At 43.5% G+C, this 21,358-nt stretch overlaps 1 protein-coding gene across 2 annotated transcripts in view; it reads right to left on the bottom strand.

The window, feature by feature from the left end:
• Positions 1 to 20,413, bottom strand: part of BICRAL (BICRA like chromatin remodeling complex associated protein) — a 68,668-nt gene extending 48,255 nt beyond the window's left edge. Inside the window, exon 1 of one of the 2 annotated variants that reach the window (XM_008515815.2) lies at positions 20,193 to 20,413. The gene's annotated coding sequence lies outside the window, so the exon portion shown is untranslated. The remainder of the gene's footprint in view (positions 1 to 20,192) is intronic. The other variant, XM_070586084.1, reaches the window with a different exon arrangement.
• Between the last annotated feature and the right edge of the window lie 945 nt (positions 20,414 to 21,358).

The raw sequence follows: 21,358 nt of genomic DNA, 5'->3' as shown, positions 1-21,358 counted from the left end.
AATATACAAGATTTAGTGGTGGGTCTAGTAACTACTATCATCTGGAAGATAGTAATCTTTCAAGATATCTGCAAGTGTAATTTTTTTTTGTTTTGCTGAGGGAGATCAGCCCTGAGATGACATCTGTACAATCTCCCTCTACTTTTTTTTAAATGTGGGACACCACCACAGCATGGCTGGTGAGTGGAGCAGGTCTTTGCCCAGGCTCTGAAAACGCGAACCCAGGCCGCTGAAGCGGAGCATGCAGAACTTTAACCACTCAGCCACTGGGCCGGGCCCTGCAAATGTAACAATGAAAAAAAAATTTTCTACTGGTACCAAATTCCTAGGCACTGCTAATACTACCGTGGTATGTGGCCTTCACTCACAGTTTCAGGAAATGATAAATTTCAATTGGAGGCTAGTGAAAATAGCATGCAAGTTTTTTCCTGTACAAGTTGATAGGCCCCTTCTCCTAATTCTATCCACAGATCCTGTGGGGGCAGTCCATGAAGCCTTTGCTCTGCTGGGTCCAGGGCAGATGTTCAACATGTGAAATGAATAAACTCCATCTACTAACAAACACAACAGGACTCTAAACGTCTGAATATAAGCCACAAGATGGCTATTTCCATACGCTATTTTGATGTCCTTTTTTTGCTATGTAAAGATGTTGAAGGCGCTGCCAAACTCACAGGACGGTAGCAGCGAGCCATCGATTTCAACAGTGCAGAAAGGACCCCTTCAGCACCATCACAGTCATCCAAGAATTCCGAGTGAGGAAGGTCAAGTAAGCTAACTTTCTGTAAGCTTAGTAGAGAGCCACAGAAATACACTGTCTAATTTGAAAAGCCTGAGACTGCAGTGGAAAAGCCCATCAAAGTTCTCACCTTGGACCAGAGTGAGGTACAAAGACGAATTTCACCGGATAAACATGCAAACTGTCTTTCTGGAAAGCTTAGTCAAAATTCACATCTTCCTTCTCCCAAACATCCAAAGTGGAAAACTGTCACATAAATCACATACTTTTCTATTTTCTAGTTTTTATACGAATGTTTGAAATTAGACATCTAAATTAACACCGTTTCTTAGACTCACTTCTGGGCTATTCTGCTATAGATTATAGAACCCTCACATAAGAGAGTCAAGTAACCCAAAAACAGGCTCCAAATGGTCTAAGCATAAAACACTAAATTTCTTTTTTAAGGCCAACTCACTGTGAGTGGTTTTTTTTTTTTTTTCCCCCACTTAAAACGACATCACTCTGAAGATGGCAGTCACACGTGCCAGAATCCAACGGTGTTAGGGGAAACTGTCTAACTGGTTTAGAATACAGTCTCATCTTCTGAGAGATCTGTGCCTACAACATAACCCTTTTCTTTAGGAAAGAAATAAAGACTTTTCATTTAGTTTGATCGTATCTTATATCACTTCTGGGTCACCTAAAACAGGACAGACCCATAGTTCTATCGTCACTGTTACTCAGTATCATCCTTTTTGACAAATTAGAATAATTTTCTCTTGCATCATTATATTTTCATAGTCTTGCCTGAAGAACACCTTATTTCCCTCTCTAAATATTCAACTTGTTAGATTTTGCCCCACCTAGTAAAATTATTATTTTTTTTAAAGATTTTATTTTTTCCTTTTTCTCCCCAAAGCCCCCCGGTACATCGTTGTATATTCTTCGTTGTGAGTTCTTCTAGTTGTGGCATGTGCGACACTGCCTCAGCGTGGTTTGATGAGCAGTGCCATGTCCGCGCCCAGGATTCGAACCAACGAAACACTGGGCCGCCTGCAGCGGAGCATGCAAACTTAACCACTCGGCCACGGGGCCAGCCCCATTAGTAAAATTATTTTTCTATGAAGGTTTGTCATTATTTAACTTTTTCTTAAGCTTCTAATGATAGCTTGCAATTTCTGTTAATGATTCTCTTACCATAAATATTATAATTTTTCTTTAAGAAAGCACATAAAAATAGCATGATATATTAAGCGGTACTGTTATAATTTATCACACTAATGATAATGACGACTTAATCCAATGATTATTTATTTATTAAGCCTGTGCTGGAGGGGCAGTGTAAAGGATTACAGAAACACAAGAAACACACAAGTAAATAATACATCTCAGCTTTCAAGTAGCTGATAATCATACTGGAGAGGCAATAATTTTCCTGTGAAATAATTTTCCAAACTGCAGAAAGCATTATCAATATGTATGAAAATAAACATATACTAGTATGGATATTTACAGTCACATTAAGCCCCTTTAACTATTAATTGATACACCAAGGCCCATGAGGTGATAAAAACTGGAATAGCAGGTGACATTTACTAAGTGCCCTCCCTCTGCCAGGCACTTCACACAGTTCCAATCCTTCTAACACAATCCTGTCAGGTCCGTATTATTATCCCTGTTTTTTGATTTTTGGTTTTTTTTTTTTGAGGAAGATTAGCTCTGAGCTAACATCTGCCTCCAATCCTCCTCTTTTTGTTGAGGAAGACTGGCCCTGAGCTAACATCTGTGCCCATCTTCCTCTACTTTATATGTAGGACGTCTGCCACAGCATGGTGTGCCAAGCGGTGCCATGTCTGCACCTGGGATCCGAACCGGTGAACCCGGGGCTGCTGAAGTGGAACACATGCACGTAACCGCTACGCCACCAGCCGGCCCTATCCCTGCTTTTATGGAGAAGAAAGACACTTGCCTAACATTGCAGAGTTTGTAAGTAGCGTGAGAGAAGTCTGAACTCAGATCTTTAATTCCCAAGCCCACAATGCTTCTCATCTCTGTGGGTGGAAATGTTATGATTTTTGGAATGTTTGTTTCTGTAAATGTTTCCCAGGCCAAAAGATAGCAACTAAGAATCTCAAAGCACTTTCTCCCACAGCAGAAAATGTCACGACTCCATCAAGTAAAATTCTAAAACTTTAAATCAACTGAATATAAGGTATTTATGCTGAGAAAAGTGAAGCATATTGTTTTAAATCTATCACCATAAAAAGGTACGCATAAGCAGGGAGAAATATTTGTTGGCACTGGCTTGTGGAAAGGCGCTCTGTGAACAGAGACCGAGAGCAGCATGTCCATCTTTTCCACGTAAGACTCTGGGGAAAGGAGTCCTTTAAACAGAGAAGGCAGGCAGAGCTTCCACAACGAAACAACTTTGGGAAACATTACATATAACACGCCCTTCTTGGTAACTCACAATGCAAATTAGACCTCCTGCTTTTTAAAACTCATTATTTCCCACAATTACTTTGCCAAAGAATCCTCTTTATTTCCTTCAACTCCATTCCCAACACCTATCAACTCCCAGAAGGTCTGGAGTGGTGCTGGTGTCTGACAGAAAGACAGCATGCGTCACAAGTGAGAGCCACATACGTGATATAACATTTCCTAGTTCCCAAATTTTTTAAAAGGATAATTAATTTCAACATACTTTATTTAGCCCAGAATATCTAAAAAATATTTGGATCTGAATAAAATATTTTTAATTTAGTATTTATTTAGATAACCATTTCAATATGTAATTAATATAAAATTAATGAGATATTTTACATCCTTTTTTTCATACAAAGTCTTCAGAATCTGGTGTGGACTTGACACCGAAAGCACATCGCAGTTGGTGCTGGCCACACTGCCAGCGCTGATAGCCGTATGTGGCTGGGAGCCACCACGTCGGACAGTTCAGTTCTAGAGACTTTCATGGAACTTAGTTTAGAAAACACACTGACCCAGAGGTTCATTTTCCCCTTGTACCCCTCACAGATAGCCACAAGGTGGAAATCCTTAAGAAGATTTAAGAAGAGTTGAAGAGATATGAATAATATTTACCCTCATGATTTACATAGGGTTTCCCAGAGGTGTTGTTTGTGGGATTTTTTTATGGAAAGGGGGTGGAGGGAAGGGAGTTGCCATAACTCTTATTTTCCCAGAATATAACCCCCCACATAGATGGATTTAATTTGGAAAAGAAAAAAAGTTGAATATTAAATATCAGTTCCAATGATAACCCTAGTCATTGAACTGAAAGAATCCTACTCTCCTAAGAAACAAAGTTAACTTTACATGCCTCTTACATCTTTAAGGACTTTAATATATGTTTCTAAAAATAAGTTATTTTTTTCATGTTTGTATAAAATGGCCATAATTACATGGGAAGAAAATCCAAAGGAAATTATTTGAAAATAAAGCAAGTTAACTATTTGTTAAAAGGAAACAATCTGATGCCAAGAGTTTCTGAATCAGATACTCTCACATCAGCCTCACAACGGGCTCAAGGACCCATTTTTACAGACTCGGAAACCAAGACTTGCTCGAGGCCGGCGGTTCTCAGTCACCTGGAAGCCTGTTAAAAAGGCAAATTCTCAGGCCCATCCCAGACCTACTGGATCAGGAACTCAGGGGCTGTTAAAGAAGCCACCCAAGAAATTCTTCTTTTTTGGTATGGTCTTTTGGTGAGGAAGATTGGCCCTGAGCTACCAGCTGTTGCCAATCTTCCTCTTTTTTTTTTCCTCCCCAAAGCCCCAGTGATAGTTGTATATCCTAGTTGTAAGTCATTCTAGTTCTTCTATGTGGGATGCCGCCACAGCATGGCTTGATGCGCGGTGCCATGTGCGTGCCCAGGATCCGAACCGCCAAAGCCCAGGCCACGGAAGCGGAGCCCTCGCGAACTTAACCACTCAGCCTCAGGGCCGGCCCCTAATCAGGTAATTCTGATGCACACTCAAGTCTGAGAGCCACTACATCAACACAGAACTAGTATTTAAACCCAGTCTGTTTAACTCCAAAAACTATGTATTTTTTAGAAGTTTTTTTGGTTTTACAGTGGGGGAGGGAGCTGGGAATTTTTGTGTGTGGTGAAATACATAGAAAATTTACCATCAACCATTTTTAATTGTACAGTTTGGTAGTATTAAGTACACTCACATTGTTGTGCAACCATCACCACCATCCATCTCCAGAAGTCTTTTCATCTTGCAAAACTGAAACTCTCTACCATTAAACACTCACACCCCCCGCCCCAGCTCTTGGCAACGGCCATTCTACGGGCTGTCTCGATGAACTCTAGGTACCTTAAATAAGTGGAACCTAGAAGTGGAATCTAGTTTCATCCAACACCCCAACTGCAGAAAGTTTGGAAAGTACAGAAATGCATAAAGAAGAAAATGAGGATCACTTAATCTACCGCCTAGCAGGAGCGACTGACAGCTATCAACTGAACTGTGTCCCCTCCGAACTCACATGTTGAAACCCCAACCCCCAGAGTAACTGTATTTGCAGACAGCGTCTTTAGGAGGTAATTAAGGTTAAATGAGTTCACAAGGGGAGGGCCCTAATCCGATAGGGCTGGCGCTCTGAGAGGAAGAGACAGCAGAGCTCCCGTGAGGACACAGCGAGAAGGCGGCTGTCCGCAAACCAGGAAGAGGGCCTGCCCCAGCAACCAATCGGGCAGGCATCCCAATCCTGCCCGGCCTCCAGAGCTGTGAGAAAATAAACGTCTGTTGTTTAAGGCCCCCAGCCTGCAGTATTTTATCATGGCAGCCCAACTGACTAATACCTTGGTACATGCTTCTGCAGTCTTTTTCTTTAGTGTATTTTATTTTTATTATTACTTACTTTTAATTTTTTTGCTGAGGAAGATTTGCCCTGAGCTAACATCTGTTGCCATTCTTCCTCTCTTTTTCGTATGTGAGCCACTGCCACAGCATGGCCATTGACAGACGAGCAGTGTAGGCCCATGCCCAGGAACCGAACCTGGGCTGCCGAGGTGGAGTGCACCAAACCTAAGCAGTAGGCCACTGGGGCTGGCCTCAGCATATCTTTATTTTTTAAGTTACGTTTTAATATTTAAACGTAATCAGAGCCCATATGCCTTTTTTCACTTTCCCAGAATTTTCTAAACCTGAGTTCTGCAGAACAGCGTTCAGTAGGACATTAATTTTTGGAAACTGGGTTTTAAAGTGACATCAGGTTTCTGCTGCTAAATTTCTCAGACTTTTTTGCACTCAGCTGGAAACATGAAGATGGGAGCCTATTAGATTTGATCTCTAAACGTTCTGGGGGAAAACTCTGTATCACATCCCCTGCTGGTCTGATAAAAGTATACAACTGGACAACTAACAGGAATTACAAGGGACAATGCCCAGACTTGGAAGGAAACACTGGCTGACAGGAATAATTCACTTTAGATAAAAAGTCCCCTTCATTTTCTAAGGGAGCCATTCACTCCTTCATTCACTGTTAGCAGACGAGTCTAACTAAACATTGCTTTAACATTACTTTTCTATAATAATAATAATTATAAAAAGCAGCGACAGCTGAGACCCAAATGGGTCAGGCACTTCATATGCACGATCTCACTTAATCCTTCCGAGCTCCTTCTGACAGGGAAATCCTCAATCCAGAGGAAGAAACTGAGGCACTCCTCAGAGAGGTTATGTATCTTACTCAAGACAGCAGAGAAAAGAGCGACGGTTGGCACTCAGCTCTGTCTGATTCCAAAGCTTTTTTTAACTACAGAGCTTCTTTAAGTCAAATCACTGCCTTGCTTGAAAACGTTCATGATTTTTTACTATGTAAGGGAAAATTTCAAATCCTTGGGCCTTGATTTAGCGCATTTCACAAAGCAACCCAAAGTCCCTTCCCAGCCTTCCTTTTTCCCCTCTCTCCTCTTTTACAAACTTGTTACTCCACCCCAAGAAGCTTCCCCACTCTCCTGCCCCTCTCATACACCCCTCATCTAATTTAGTGCTCTCTCATGTAAATTCCTCTGCTTATGTCATCTTTTCTGGTCAACAAATTCCTTTAGGCTCCAGTTCAAATTCTATTTCCTATACATAAGCCTTGACTGCTCATTCTCTTATGCCCCTCATTCCATCCATCAAGAAACCCCATCGCATGCCACAACTAGAAGGACCTGCAACTAAGATAGACAACTATGTACCGGGGGGATCTGGGGAGATAAAGCAGAAAAAAAAAAAAGAAAAAAATCCCATCGGCTATACTTTCAAAATAGATCCATCCAACACACACCACCTCCATTGCCGTCTCCCTAGTCCAAGCCATCATTTCCCATCTGGTCTCTGCTTTTTCTCTTTTACCCCCTACAACTTATGCTCAGCCCAACCTCCTGAGTAATCCCTATAAAACATAAATCCAAGCCCGCCAATGAACGCCCATTTTCCCCATTGTAGAAACCAAATCCTTTTCTATGCTCAACTGTGAGCACCCGCAATGCCCTGCATGACTGCCCTCCCTGTCCCTCCGCCTCTGACCTCCTGTGATCCCAGCCCTTGCTGACTTGCCGTGCCCTGAACTCACCAAGTGCACGCTCATGTCTCAGGCCTTTCGCACCGGCTGCCCTCTCCCTGGAATGCTGTTCCTTCAGGTGTCCTCTTACTTCCTTCAAGTCTGCTCAGATGATCATGATCCACCAGGACCACCTTTCCGCCCCCAGCACTCCACGTCTTCCTTATTTTGCTTTATTGCCCCCCGTAACCTACTACAACGTTCATCTAGCTTTACTGTTCGTCTTCCCATGAGAGCAGGGCCTTGGTCTCTTGTTCACTGAGGCATCCTGGAGCCTAGGAAGGCGACTGGCACACATGAGGTGCTCAACAGTATTTGCTGAATGGGTGGATGGATGGATGGATGCTCTCTCACACACCTCAAAGGCTCTCACTTGTACCATTCATTTGGCACCTACCATACACTGCCGTGTACGTTTCCATGTGCACCTACTATCTATATGCTAGATTTTATGTTCCTGTACTCTCCAAATGCCTTGTAGAAAATTAGCATTTAATAAATATTTCATGATGACATGACAATACAGTGGCTTTTTCCTTCAGAGTAAATAGTTACAGTAGTAATTTGTCAAAATAAGATATTCCATTTAGAAAAGAAACATTCTGGAAAGTAGTATGAGCTAAGAAAAAAATAAAATATTTAATTTTAAATTAAAAGGATGGAAAATACTTTAAAGGTATATATGTTATGTAGATAACATATGACATACACATTATACCAAATCCATGTCATGCTCTGAAAATATTTGCCTTGTGACTTTCATAGCATCTTATATCCTGAAGACGTTCTTTTTTTTTTTTGAGGAAGATTCACCCTGAGCTAACATCTGCCGCCAATCCTCCTGTTTTTGCTGAGGAAGACTGGCCCTGAGCTAACATCCGTGCCCATCTTCCTCTACTTTATATGTGGGACGCCTGCCACACCATGGCTTGCCAAGCAGTGCATAGGTCCGCACCTGGGATTGGAACTGGCAAACCCCGGACCACCGAAGCGGAACGTGTGGACTTGACTGCTGCACCACTGGGCTGGATCACTGAAGACATTCTTTCTTTTCCCCTGCTTTATCTCCCCAAATCCCCCAGGTACATAGTTGTATATCTTAGCTGCATGTCCTTCTAGTTGTGGCATGTGGGACGCTTCCTCAACATGGCCTAACGAGCAGTGCCATGTCCGCGCCCAGGATCCGAACCAGGGAAACCCTGGGCTGCCGAAGCGGAGCACACAGACTTAACCACTTGGCCACGGGGCCCGCTCCCTGAAGACATTCTTGAGAGTCAAGCTCAAGGTAACGTTTTGATAGTAAGATAATTTGAAATACAGAACATATTTTAAATAATAATTATGAGTTTGGAATTTATGTAATATGTGACAAAAATAAAACGTTAAGGTCAAATAGGTTTTATGTCAGGTTTTTTGATCTAATGATAGAGAGTTCTAGCTGGGGAGCCTTTAACTGTAATGAAGAAAATGTGTTCTATAAAAAAATTATCTAAATTTTTATTATACATGTATTTATAGAAATCTCTCTCTATATATTGCTCATTTTGTACTGCACATCCAATGCATATATTTTTGAAAAATAGTTCAGACAACTGTCTAACATCTGATGCAGATCTTTCCAGTCACCGTGACTGTAGCACATCCACAACTCTCTTTGTGAGCGTTAGCGAGGGAGATCTGTAAACAGACCCTGCATGATTTATGGTAATTTCTTAATTGATTACATGTCTAATTTAAAAAAATTTTTAAACATTGGCACCTGAGCTAACAACTGCTGCCAATCTTCTTTTCTTTTTCCTTCTCCCCAAAGCCCCCTGGTACACAGTTGTGTATTTTTCAGTTGTGGGTCCTTCTAGCTGTGGCAAGTGGGACACCGCCTCTGCATGGCCTCATGAGTGGTGCCATGTCTGTGCCCAGGACCCAAACCGGCGAACCCCTGGGCCGCCGAAGCGGAGCACATGAGCTTAACAACTCGGCCACAGGGCTGGTCCCTCTATGTCTAATTTAACCTTAAAACTCTAACATGACAGTGAAAATAAAAAAAGAATGTACACTAATATATTAGTACTCATAAAATATGATAGACAAAGATAAGCAAGTTTTCTCTGGTATAAATTAGGTATTTTCCGTGGCACAAAGTCTATTTTACATTTCTAGGTATGTTAAGGTCCTCCCCACCCCTCTTTTTCAAACAACATGGTTACCCAAATTTCATTTTTCTTTGTATTATTCTCTTTGGACATTTACTTTCAGACTGTTTTACCTACATAAGCTGTAACAAAAAATAATCCTAAATCTATCATGTGACATATCAAGTCAGACTTAAAGAGAAACAAGTAAAACACTTTTAAAATTTGAAAATTAAAAAAAGGCATCTCGAGGTCTATGGGTAGAAGCAGCTCTTCATCTGTAAGTGTGATCACACCTAGAGGGAAGGGGCTGGGCTCCAGGGACCTCTCCAACACTAAGATTCTCACAGATCCCGAGAGTCAGAATACAAACAGGAAGTAGGAATAAACCGATCTATTTCTAAACATATTTCTTTGCACTTCTAGGAAATATCAGCGTTAAAAGAATCTAAATATAGCACCATTTTTATTTTAAATCCGAGAAGAAATACTTCCAAGTCAAAACCACACAATCAAAAATAACTTTTACTCTCAGTAATCAGGAGAAAATCTGATTTTTCTTGTAACAGTCTCTGTACATGGAAAAGGTTACTTCCAAACTTGAAGACATTTCTCCAAGTTAAAAAAAACCCACTAGTACTCTAGTTTCCAGGTTAAGTCCAGTTTAGAAAACTAAAATTTGCTCTAGAAAACTTTCTTTGAATTAATTCTAAGTGTATTTAATGCTTTTATGTTTGCCAAATACAGATTTTAAATTTAATCTCTCAAAATGGCATCCAGGTTTCTCTAGCTCTACTATTTACTGAGAAATGAATTCTGAAAAGAATTATAAACTACTCTACGTTACTTCATATTTATAAAACTTTTATGTATATTACACTAAGCTTATTCAACAATATGGCTTTTTTTTTAATTCAGGAGAAATGCCTAAGGCTTTAAAAATTATTGCTAGAAATCTACTAATGTGCGTGGTGCTAACACTGTAAAATATTTTCTAAGGAGTGCTGAATATCAATTCTAAAATAAAACTTAGGGGGCTGGCCCGGTGGTACAGCGGTTAAGTGCACATGTTTTGCTTCAGCAGCCTGGGGTTCGCCAGTTCGGATCCCGGGTGCAGACATGACACCGCTTGGCATGCCATGTTGTGGTAGTCGTCCCACATATAAAGTAGAGGAAGTTGGGCATGGATGTTAGCTTAGGGCCAGTCTTCCTCAGCAAAAAAGGAGGATTGGCAGCAGATGTTAGCTCAGGGCGAATCTTCCTCAAAAAGAAAATAAATAAATAAAATTAAAAAATAAAATGAGATACTTAACCACAAACTTGATAAACTGATTTATCTTTAAAAAAAAAATTACAGTAAAAGGAGTCATATCTGAATTATACTGCAAGCAACTTTTAAAGATGGTTTATTTTAATACATAGAATCGAGGTCTCAATACTCTGTAGCTTTGTTCAAAATATTTACAGTCTACATAACAAATTTTGAAATTCTCTCCCACATTACACTTACCACAAGGTTTTGAAATTCTTTATCTCCCCAAATTAGGTTTACCACTAATAAGCAGTGAGGGGTTGGTTCTCACTGGGCAAGGAGGAAAATTCAAGTTAGTTCTTGCGGCCTCTCATGAAGAACTCACGCACCACCTCAAACTGTTCAGTGAGCAGCATGATGCTCAAGAGCTGTAGGCCAGCCCCAGGGAACTCAGGAACCCACAGTGGGAATGTTTCATGATCTTTAATTATTGCTGTCTATCAGGGCTAAGCTTTCTTGTACAGTCCAAAGAAAAAAATAATTTGTTTTGACATATCTTACTGGCCACAACTTAGTAAATTCAACCTACAATACGGCCTCTTTAAAAGAATGTTTCCTTAAAGTGAATCATACTTTGTACATTTTAAAGACTTTCCCCCTAAATCTGTACTGTAATTACTGTGCTTACATTGACAACATTCCAAGCAAGGGAACAACGTGAGCTCCACCACATCATGTTTAACATCTTAAGTGTTCTCTCTTTCCAATTAGGATTGTGTGTGTGTGTGTGTGTATGTGTGTGTGTGTGTGAGAGAGAGAGAGAGAGAGAGAGAGGAAGAGTGGCCCTGAGCTAACATCTGTTGCCAATCTTCTTCTTTTCCTCCCCAAAGCCCCAGGACCTAGTTGTATATCCTAGTTGCAGGTCATTCTAGTTCTTCTATGTGGGACCATGGCTTGATGAGTGGTGTGCAAGTCCATGCCCAGGATCTGAACCAGCAAACCCCAAGCTGCTGAAGTGGAGTGCGTGAACTTAACCACTTGGCCACAGGGCCAGCCCCCCAATTAGGATTATTTTCAGTCAAAGATATAATTCATAATTCCTGATTGCTACCAGATATAGAGCTAAAATGGTCCCCATGTTTGGCTTGCCATACTATGCAAATAAAAAGTGAATTATCTGCAGAATAATTGCTTTGACCTAAAATTTGACTATCAACATAAGAGATTCTGTTTTTTTGGTCTGATATTTTAAAAATAAATTTTTATTTATTAATAAAAACAGGGGCTGGCCCCATGGTCGAGTGGTTAAGTTCGCACAATCCGCTTCAGCAGCCCAGGGTTTTGCTGGTTCAGATCCTGGGCACAGACATGGCACTGCTGGTCAGGCCATGCTGAGGCGGCATCCCACATGCCACAACCAGAGGCACTCACAGCTAGAATGTGCGACTGTGTACTGGGGGGCTTCAGGGAGAATAATTAAAAAAAAAAAAGCAGCAGCGTGGCAACAGTTGTTAGCTCAGGTACCAGTCTTTAAAAAAATAAAAAACACACTACTTTTCCCTGTTCCTTTTGTTAAAAAAAAGGTCATCCAATTTTCAGACCTCAAAATGTTTAACTACAAGGCATTCATTTGTAGATTACATTTATACCTGGGCTTAATACCAATGGCAAAATGTACAATGCAGAGCTCTGCCCCTTAGTAATGTATCCTTGGGCAGTTATTCATGCTTTCTAACCCTCAATTTCATTATCTATAAAAGTGGAGACAAAACCCACCTATAGAGTTGTGAGAATTTAATAATATTAAACACTCATCAGGGCCTGAAACAATGTTAAGATTTAACACATATTATTTTTCTTCCCTCCCCCATATTTTCTTCCTCGTGAAAATGTTTCACTTACAGGTCAGGACACAAAGTTTAATTTCTGATGATACAAGGAAGTGTCTTGAATTTTGGGTGAACTCAAATAAGCCACTTCTAGAAAGGCAATACCTTTCATGCCTCATTCCCTCACCAACAGGGTTTTTATTTGAGGTAACATAAGTGTTTAATGTGTTTGCAAGATAGCCAAAGAACCCACAAAACCAGAAAATGTTCAATTTAGCAACTTTATTAAAGAAATTTATAATTAAATCACAATGATATAAATTAAAATTGATATGGTTAAGGGGACCCTGGGTTTAAGCCTGGTACAGTGGGGTCTCAGGATCTTTCCAGAATGGAAGCATGTATGAGGCAAGGAAAAATTAAATCAGAGTCCCCAGCAGCTTCTCCCCAAGACCTCTTCCTTCCACTTTCCCATACAACTTATGTTGACAGCCCCTGAGCTCTCCTGAGCCCTACTACAAGTGGGTACCACATGCTGGGTTCTGTCTCCATTCAGCAAGGTACCACTTAACAAGGGTTCCACTTTAGGGCTCTCCCACTCCTCCACACTCATTTAACTACCCCCCCCACCCCAGCTTTCTGCCAGCCCCGTCACCCACTGCATTTTCCCCTTTTACTATCAACATTATTCATCACTAGAGAACCATGCCATGCAGATGGGTCTGGTACGTTACCCAATTCATGTTGCCTCTTCACAGCTAAGTACCATTTCTTTTATCCATTTCCCCCCACATCTGATACATTCCACAAATTTACTTCTCTCTCTTTAAACTCAAACCCTTTCGCCTCTGTCCCTGACAAATGACCTTGCTATCCTCTCAGTGAAGACCACAGACAACTATTTGAATCCTATCATCTACCCTGCACCCCTTTTCTCTAATTTCACTTTACTGTTATTTATTCTGCAGGCAATTTGGGGAAGAGAGGAACCTCATGAAAAGGTGAATGGCAGCAGATTCAGAGGAAAGAATGGAGAAAGGGAGGTCAAGGGGAGTGCGACACACTTCCACTTGGTATCGTCTGAATCTTTAAAAATGACTTTCCCAATAGTTATTTCTCTCCCTCCCCACCCTGTAACCTGATTTTTCTCATCACCTGCAGAGGTCAGAATGTCGAATGCTAACAACAGCCACATTCAATGGTCTTTCTGCTTCTTTTTCTCACACATCCCTCTAAAATAAGGCACTGCTAATCTCTATCAGAAAATTGTTTTTCCCTCCTTGCTTCCCATCATTCTACTCTACCTGGGTTCTAAGTACTAATCAGCAAATGTTTACCAAGTACCCAGGTTGTTGTAAACGCTATGCTAAAAGGTTAGAATAAATCAGTGAACAGGGAAACAAAAAACACAAGACTCCTCGGTCCCATTCCAGAATCTCTGTCTACAGGTGACTGTTATGCACGCTTAAGTTTGGGACATGATAAGAGAGGACATTCTCTTTAGTCTCAGTAATTCGAGATTTTTTTCTAAAACTACCTTCTTTCATAGAAAAGACAGTATTTTGCAAAGAGTCCAAGGCAGTGTACAAATAACATCTGTGCCTGCCACAAATGTTTACATGTTAAAAATGTTGATTCAGTTTTTTTATTGTGGTAAAATATACGTAAGATTTACCATTTTTAAGTGTATAGTTTCAGTGCCATTAAGTACATTCACATTGTTGTGCAACCGTCGCCACCATCTAGGCTCTAGAACTTTTTCAACATCCCAAATTGAAACTCTGTACCCATTAACTGATTTTTAACCAAGAATGGTTTTCATGGTTAAATTCATGGCCCCCATCCCCATTATCTTCTCTTGCTTTCCTGCCCAGCTAATCTTCCAAGGTTCATCATTGTGATCGTCGCCTTGCAAGCACCCTCAACTCCCTAGCTCCTCTCTTCCTCTGTCACATCTGGGGAGCCAACCTTCAATCCCGGTCGAACCAATCACCTGCCTGCTCTTTGCTTCCCTTTTACAGCTGAATGTTGCCGGCAAAAAACCACAACTAAATTAGTTCATTGGATTCACCTTAAATTCACGACCCCCAAGCCACAGCCAAGCATTCCATAATGCCCAGCAATCCTACCTCGGTTCTCAGTGAGTTCACTGTCCTGCTGTCCTAGGTGAGCTGTCTTTCACCTCAAACCATCAGCCCTTCTGCCCCTACTGGAAGTTGCTGGCCTTGCCTCAGACTTCACTGAACAAACAGAAGCCATCAGAAGGGAAAGCCCTATATTCCACCTCCAATTCTAAAACCTCCTTGTACCTGTGCTCACAGTCTCTGCCTTCCCGCCTGCTACACTGCAAATCTTTCTGCTCCCACCAAAGGCAAACCCTCTTCTGTGTTTTGAATTCCTTCTCACCTTCTCAAGAATTCTGCTCCTTTGGTAGTCTGATCTCTCTTCTGCATAGTCTCTCCCTCTCTATTAGATATTCTCATTACCCTATTTGAAAATGCTCTTCTATTTCCCATCATTTTTTTAAAAAGCTCTTCTTTGACCCCAGCTCTCTCCCCAACCACTGCTCTCTCCTCACTTTACAGCAAAACTTCCCCAACAAGCGGTTTACATTCACTTCCCATTCTCTCAGTGCATTCCAATCTGGCTTCCGTCCCCATATGCCACTGAAACTACTCATCAAAACAGCCACCTCCTTGTTGCCAAATCCAAACGGCCACTTCTCCAGCATTGCTTAACTTCTCAGCAGCATTTGGCAGAGGAGACCATTCCTTCTTTCTTGAAAACGATAACTCACTCACTCTCCCACTTTAATGGCTGAATGTTCTCCGTGCCCTTCACCCAACCTTTAGCAATTGGAAGTGTTTTAGGGCTTGATCTTAAGGCTTCTGTGATCACAAATGATCTCAACCAGTTCCATGACATACCAGCTGTATGCTAGTGACTCCCAAAACGAACGTCCACTCCTCTCAGCTCAACTTGAATATTCACTGCCTACTTGACTTTCCACTAGGATGTATCACAATTTTTCAAAAACATAACAGGTTCCACACAGAACTCTTGTTACCAAGCCCCCCCTCCCTGCTCCTCTTCCAGTCTTCTCCATCTAGCCAATGGCAACATCAGCCACCCAAAGCTTAGACCAGAAAACTGAAGGCATCCTTGATTGCTCCCCTCTCCCTCCACAGCCAACCCACTAAGCAAATACCTCTGATTCCACCTCCGAAATATATCTGAAACCCCCCATCTACTCCAATGCATCGCCACTGTCACTGTCCCTGCCTCAGATACCATCAATCTCGAGCTATCGCAGGAGCCTAACTGCCCTGTTTCCTCTCTTGAGCTGCACAGCAACCAGTGATCTTTAAAAACAAAAACCTATCACTGCCCTAATTAAAGCCCTTCAATAGCTTCTCATTTTCATTGAAATAAAATCCCAAACCCCTACTGCCTCACACAAGAGGCCCTGCAGGATCTCTCCAACTCCACTCAGTCCCTTCTCCTCTTGCTTCTCTCGGTTCCCACACCCACGTCCTTCTGGGCCTTTCAGTCTTCACACTTGTCCCCAGGCCAGGAATGTCTCGCAGCTTTTCACGGGCTGGCACAAGCTCGTGTTTCAAGTCTCAGCGCAAATGTCACCTCTTCAAAGGGCCGCTCTGACTCGCCAAAACAGTCACTCCCCACAACACTTTTAGATCTACCAGGTTAACTTCTGACAATTTGTCTTAATCTGTAATTATTGTGATTATATGTGTTGACTTATTTCCTGTCTTCCCCACCATATGTAAATTCCATGGGGCAGAGATCTTGTCTGTCCTGACTTCCACTGAAGGCCACTTTAAGAAGCTACTCTCTCTCTGTAGGCAGGTTTATTTTAGATTTCCCTTCCTTTCAAGCTTTATTGGATTCTAGTCAAAGAATATAATTACTTTGGCATTTACCATTAAAAACAAGGGGAGAAAAACCACACAGGACAGTCAAAGACTAGAACTCTACCCGCCTACTGGTCTAGACCGGACACAGACTACAGTCAACAGTTGCTCCTCATGAAAACGTTCAAATGTGGACACATGCAAAGATATCTAATTTTGACATGTGCATCAAAAACTAAAGTTTTCAACCATTCCCCCAGCAATTACTAAATACAACAGTGATTTGAGAATGAAGAAAGGAAAGCACAAAATAAGGAAAGTATGTGGTCCTGGCTCCAGAGAAGTTAATGATTTCATCACCTGCTCTGGCTGTTTCTTCCTGACCCTGTGTCTTTATGCATCCGCTGTTCTTATTAGGTCTCAGAATAACTTCCCCATCCTACTTCCCAAAACCCAGAAGATACCTTCACAATTGAAAATTCAGAAAAGAACCCTTTCTTCCAAGGATTTATCTCTAGGTTTTTATTTCAGGATCTTTTCTACCCTATTTCTAATTTCCGTACCAAACCTAGATTCAATTCTATTTTTGCTGCAAGGCTGTCTTGACTAAACTAGATGGCCCAGCTAGTTACAGAAGCCTGTGTGTTGTACGGCTTCTGAGTAGAATGAGATGATGCACTTTTTAAAATGTACATTGATTTTAGTGTCTTAGGATACGTAAACCTTCTTCCTGTAAGAAAATAGTTTCAGTATTTGATAAACGGCAGCTAGAGGAGAAAAATAAAAATGAGAATGGTGTGAGCAATAAAACTGTGCTGAAACTCAAAATGATATGGATCTCACGTCTCATGTTCCACTTCAAAAAAGAGCCAGCAGCACAGTGCATAGCGTGGTACAATGATTTTCCGAATGTGTATCTGTCACACTGAAATCACCTGGAGAGCTTTGAAATCACACAGACTACTACATACTTAGATTTAGGGGGTCCTGGGTGGGCCAGAATTTCAAAATTGGAGGGAGTTAGGGGATTCAAGAAGTTTAAAGTCAGAAGCTTAAAAACTGAGATTGCCTAACAGATTAACCATTTGAAAAAATCCCAATTGGCCCTCACAAATAATGAAGGAAAAAGAGGTGATATTACAAATCTGTATTTAAAAACATCTCCCCAGTTTATTCTGATGCTCAGATTTGGAAACCATAGGTGTACAGACAAGAACACGACTTTTGGGCTCCAATGTCAGTTATACCACTTAAAACTGCAAGACCCTGAACAATTCCTCTATCTTCCCTGGTAGATAGATACTAATAAAATCAATATTGCAGGGCTGATATGATAAGTAAGTAGGAATTCAATAAACCACCAAGCTCAGTTCCTGGCACACAGCTGCGTTCAATATATGTTAGGTCTTAGAAGGTCTAAAACATCCAATATATATATATTGTATTTGTAAACACAAAGACACGCCTACTGGTGCCACTATGTTACTTTTATCCATCAGAAATTAACCAGCTAATTTCCATCTTGGCGGACTCTTAGAGAGATCAGAGCTTTACATCGTTTTTTCCTCCTCTCAGTAATCTTTTCAGTAACAATTAAAACAAAGTTAAAACCCACACACACCTCTTAATATAGAGCTACTACAGCACAGATAAACATTTATATGGATGCTTTTAAGGAAACATTTTAGTGAGTTGGGGAACTGAGAAACCTTACAGTGATAAGAAAGAGATGACCTAAAACACAGGGCAGGTTTTTTAAGAAAGGGAAAGAAAAAAAACCTCGGAGTGTTTCAGAGCAAGTTTAATTTTTCAGTCAGACTTCTAAGAAACTGTTTTAACTTACTACCATTTGGAATAGTAATATGAAAGCCAACAAGAAGTTTCAAATCACTGGAACTCATCACCTTCCCACAATTTGAAAACTAGATAAATGTCTCTCCAGGGTTGTTTTAAAACACAACTAACTGAAAAATAGAAACGTAGGGCACCGAAAGAGAACCATGCCACTGGAAACCAGACACGGCCCTGGACTCTTTTCTGCAATTTTGTAACCTGGTTTGACTCTACTCTCAACTGGAAGAGGACTAAGGAAAGGCCCCAGTGCCCTGGCCCCCGGTCGGGCCGAGGAAGACAAAGCCGTCCAGTTTCAGGCCATAGGGGAGACGACGGGAACCCCTCACCCCCAATTTTGACCGGGGAGACATGCGGGCTCGAGGGGGGGGCGGGGGGGAAGCCCAGCGGCTGCAAGGCCCGACCCCAGCCCACCGCTTCCCTCCAACGCCAGCGGTAAGGAGCAAGACGCCGCAGCCCCAGCCGCTGCCCGCTCCGAGCCGGCGGCCTCGGCTTTGGGGTCTGGGGACCCGGGGAAGGACAAGGCTGCGCGGCCCCGGCCCCCTTTACAGAGTCCGGCCCCCTCGCCGCGGCCCTCCCGCCGCCCGGGCCCGCGGAGCATCCGCGAAGGGCGCTGCCCACGCCGCCAGGGAAGATGGCGCCCGCCGAGCAACTGCGCCACCAGCCCTGGCGAGGGGCCAGGCCCAGCGCCATCTTAGCGCCTTCCAGCCGCCCCCCCACCCCCAGATTCGCAGTCGGGGCGGCCCGGGGGGCGCGAACCGCATCGGGCCGGCGCCCTCTCGGCCGAGACAGGGCCGGCCCGGGCCCTCTTCTCTCCGGGCCGGCCGCGCGGGCTCCGCAGCGGGCACCAGGCCGGGCCGGGTCCTCCGCGCGGCGCCACGGCTCGTCCGGGCCCGGCCGCGGGTCCTCGGCGGGGCTCCGGGGCCAGGCGGCGAGGGAGGCGGCGGGCCGGGGCGGGCGCGCGCCGGGAGCCGGGCCGGGCGGGCAGTGCGGGCCCGAGCTGTGCCCGCCGCGGCCGCCCGCAGGAGCGGCGGGCAGGAGGAAGCCAGGAGAAACAAGCCGCCCGGGCGCCGCCGCCGCCCGCCCACCGCTCCCCTCCCCATCCCGAGCCGCGGGGTCCATTTTGCCGAGAAGAAAGAAAACGCGATTCACACCCAGGAGCTTCGGGGAGAGAAAAGAAACGAGGGGGGGAAAACCGAGGGGAGGAGATTGGAAAAGCTTATTTTTCTTCCGCGCCCGCCGTCACTCGGGCCCTCCCTGCCCCCTGCTCGCGGCCCCGCCGGGCCCCGCTCCCTCCTTCCCGGCTCCCGGCGGCTCCGGGGGGCGGAAGACACACTCGCTGGCGCACACAACTAATTTTAAACCGGCTCAATCAATGAGTCATTAAAAGGCTTCCCTCCCCTCTCCTCCCCACCACCAACCGCCACGCCACCCCCCTTCCCAGGCTCTCTCCCTCTCCCCGCTCCAGAAATTTGCATCCGCGGAAAAGGAAAAAAAAAAAAAAAAAAAGAAGGCGCCGGGGCCCCCACCCCGTCGAGGCGCCCCCGGCCCGGCCCCGCCGCCCCCCGCCCGCCCGCGCCCCCGCCCGAGACACTGAACTTGGTCTTCCCGGGGCCCGGGCGGCGCTGGGAAAGGCATAAACACTCGATTCCCCTTTTCTCCGTGTCCATTAAACATCCACCCACCACCACCATCACCCACCCACAAACCCACCCCCCCCCAAAAAAAACACAGCCTTAGCCAATAGCTCTCTGGGCTGAAACCTAATATCCTGGTTTTGGCAACTCGGTGTTTAATTTGCTCCTCTTTCTTTTCTGTCTGTCTGGAGATAGATCTCCAGCCCCCCCTCCCTCGCTTTTCCCCTCCCCGAAGGAAAGAGGCAGAGGAAGGAGGTTGTGTGTTTTTTTTTTTCTCCTTGAAATTTTTATCACAAAATTATAATACACTCAAAGGGAAACTCACCGTCATGAAAAAGCAGTGCCTTGTCAACGGGGTTTCTGCGCCATCGCACCAGGGGCGGCGGCGGCGGCGGCGGCGGGCGCGGGGCGCGGGGCGCGGGCGCGGGAGCTCCCGGCCGAGCGGCGCCGGCCACACGCGCTCCGCTCTCTCTCTCGCTCACCCCCGCGCCGGGCGGCGGGCGCCCGCTCCCCGCGCCCGCCCGGCCTTCATGCTCTGCGCCCGGGCACACCGCTCGCCTGCTCGTCTACCTCCAAACTTCGGTTCTCGCCTAGCAAAAAATGTGGAGATTAGGATTTTTTTAATTAAAAAAAAATTTTTTTTAATAGAAATCGAGCTCCAAAGCTGTTAATTCCTGTTTCCTTTGAGATCCTTTTTAACTTCATAAATGTCTTGGTTTATTCAAGAAACAGGTTTTTTTTTTTATTTTTTTATTTATTTTTTTTAAGATCTACAAGATGCGTGCCATTCTCCACAGGCGCCCTGCACACACACACACACACACAGACACACACATAGACATACACACACACACACACCAATTTTAGCTCGACGGGGGGGGGGGGGTGTTTAAAAACAAAACCCAATATTTGTTTAGAGCTCTAATTAGAACTAGCCACAGTAAATACTTTTTTTAAAAAAAAACTAAAACACTTTTAACTTAGTTATTTGGCAAATAACTAATTCATTCGAACTTTTAAATGTAATAGGCTTTCCTTTGCAACACTCTTTCCATTCCAAAATGCTGTAAAACCTTATCTGTGAAATCTGCATGTCAACATTAAAAAGAAAACAAAAAGCAACTTTAGTGGGCAAGATGAAGGTGAGGAGCTAAGTCACTCTCAAAACATCCAATTCCTACCGCCTTTTCTCTATGTAAATATCCTTTATCACCCCATTTGTGGAATTTTCATTACATGATCCCAGGTCTTAAAAAGGGAGCTACCCAACCTTTTAACACTCTTTGGTCCAAGTATAATTACTATCCGTTTTCAATCTCAAGTCTCAAATTGTTGAGACGTCTCCATAAACCATCTAGCACTCAGAGTGTTTAAATAAATGTTCATTATGATAGTGTGGATTGGGAGTGGATGTGTTTGTGATCTCGGATAATTACATTTACTTTTCCTGTAAATGCCCACGAAAATATAGTGGGGTTTTGCTGTCTTTTA

This window comes from Equus przewalskii, chromosome 19, assembly GCF_037783145.1.
Source record: "Equus przewalskii isolate Varuska chromosome 19, EquPr2, whole genome shotgun sequence".
NCBI lineage: Eukaryota > Metazoa > Chordata > Mammalia > Perissodactyla > Equidae > Equus > Equus przewalskii.
The sequence above is the reverse complement of the archived record's forward strand: the minus strand, read 5'-3'. Positions and strand labels throughout refer to the sequence as shown.